A 479-nucleotide genomic window follows, 5' to 3' on the forward strand; every position below is an offset into this window, starting at 1 on the left:
GGTGTGTGTGTGTGTGTGTGTGTGTGTGGTTGTTTGAGAGTGAGAAAGAGAAAACATACTAGTGGCAGGGATGGGCACATCAACTTGTTGAGGCCCCTCGGGCGCCTCCTGGTTGGCCCCCAGCCTTGGCCCCCATTTTGAAAACCACTGCACTAAGCCTACATGCCCCTGCCCCACCCAGTCAGACTCATTATTCATTAGTCATGAAGAGAGAACCATAATTTAAAAGCAGTATAAATAAACTCAAAGGTAACGCTCCAGTCTTTTTGAAGCTTTGGTGGCTGTAAAGAAATAAACACCACCGACATGCAACCAATCAAAACTTGCCTGTCAGTCATGCTGCTTGTCATGCTAAGGCGAAGCGAGCATGTGTTTTGGGGACATGGCTGGTTGGGGGAAACACAACAGAGAGAAGCTGTAATTGCTTTAATGTTTAGCCTGTAAACAACTTTAACAACCTTCCAAAATCACCTATCGTG

This window comes from Ictalurus punctatus, chromosome 17 (assembly GCF_001660625.3).
Source record: "Ictalurus punctatus breed USDA103 chromosome 17, Coco_2.0, whole genome shotgun sequence".
NCBI lineage: Eukaryota > Metazoa > Chordata > Actinopteri > Siluriformes > Ictaluridae > Ictalurus > Ictalurus punctatus.